Here is a 1560-nt window from a genome sequence, read left to right as displayed (position 1 = left end):
ATTGTTTTAACATATCAGATAAGTGTGTGGTAAAAATATGAAAACATTTTGTTTTAAAATTAGATTTTTTTTCAAACCATTTTACAAAATAAAATTATTATTATATTATTATTTGAGTAGAATTTATTGGCTTCTATAAATAAAGGTTTGACAACTCATTAAAATGTTCACATCCCTGTAGCTTTTTAACACAATATGCAAAGAGTCACCATTTCATCTCAGTAATCCTTCTGTAGTTTTAATAATTTGATGTTTTACACCATTCTAATACACAGTCAAGTGTAAAATTGTATTTTCTGACTGAATTTTGCCCWGAGAGATTGATGACTCGAGATTAATGAAGGGTAAACAGCAAACACAAAGTGATTATGTGCCGCTGCAGCTCTGCTCCAGGTCAATAAAAAGCAGATTGAGAACCACTTARTGCCAAACTAATGACCTTTACCTTTTTATCTCCTGCTCAGTGGAGACTGAAAGAAAGCAAGAACGTTAGATTTCTTTGTTCCCTTGATGAAGAAGTATACTCAGTGGCCATGTTGGAAATCTAATTCGGCTCTCTGGAGCCAGGTAATCACTTCAGACACCCCCGCAGGGAACCGAAGGCTTCAGAAAGAAGTCAGTGACCTCAGTTTTTAAAATCAGAGTTGACCTATTACAGGGGCGCAGTTACATGCAAACAACGGATTGAATTATTTAAATTCAATTAATGCAAACACAGTCAAGCCATCGGAGCCAATTTAGCAGCAATACTAATCTTTGTTGACARTGATAGGGTTTAGGATTAGGGAGGAGCACTCAAACTGAGGACTAGAAGAGCAAATAAACTCGTCCTCTTTGCGACAACAAAGCCTCTGCTGCCTGAAGACAGGACTGAGGGTTTAGTGTTGGTTTAAAGAAGGTTTAGGACCAGAATTACGCGCACAGAAAGAACACTGTTTTTGTTTTGTTAGCATGTATGTTTTTCCTTCTTGTGACACAAAACCATGGCCTAACTTTGTTCCTTTAAAACCTTACAGAAACTCCCAAACAACAATCCTGAATTCTGTTTTAAACTAGGATCATCTTGTGTTGACAAAAGGAGATGTAATCATTTTGGTCAAAACTTTAAAACAACATTCTATAAGTTGTCGCATGATATCATGAGATTTCACCTGATCTGTTAAAACTCAAAGTATGTGATGGGGTTGACTCTCAGCTACKAMCCTACCAAATATTAGCTYAATATCTGCAGRAGTGACTGATTCACAACTATTTCTGTGTTTGACAAAGTTGATTTCCTGTGCCAGCCAGATTGAATTGAATTGACTCCAAAGGTTTATCAGCTGTAGWTGTACACCCAGTGACTAGTTTCTGAAAGTTTCATTAAAATGTGTCAAGTGGCTCAATAAATATTTTACTAACAGACAGACAGGGTCGACTAAAATAGTTAAAGCCATGTTTAAAAAAAAACCTTGCACAATCTGTTATCGCTTGAAGCAGGGGTTCTCAAACCTTTTGGGTCTGGGGACCCCTTACAATGACGAAGAAAATTCCAGGGACCCCCTCATGAACCCCATGCTG

The 1560-nt window shown here is 37.0% G+C and overlaps 1 protein-coding gene across 1 annotated transcript in view; it reads right to left on the bottom strand.

Annotated features, from left to right (window-relative positions):
• Positions 1-1560, bottom strand: part of rapgef4a (Rap guanine nucleotide exchange factor 4a) — a gene marked incomplete in the record, with an annotated part of 39342 nt that overhangs the window by 20607 nt on the left and 17175 nt on the right.

The sequence above is a fragment of the Austrofundulus limnaeus genome, unplaced genomic scaffold (assembly GCF_001266775.1).
Source record: "Austrofundulus limnaeus strain Quisiro unplaced genomic scaffold, Austrofundulus_limnaeus-1.0 Scaffold9, whole genome shotgun sequence".
Taxonomy (NCBI): domain Eukaryota; kingdom Metazoa; phylum Chordata; class Actinopteri; order Cyprinodontiformes; family Rivulidae; genus Austrofundulus; species Austrofundulus limnaeus.
The sequence above is the reverse complement of the archived record's forward strand: the minus strand, read 5'-3'. Positions and strand labels throughout refer to the sequence as shown.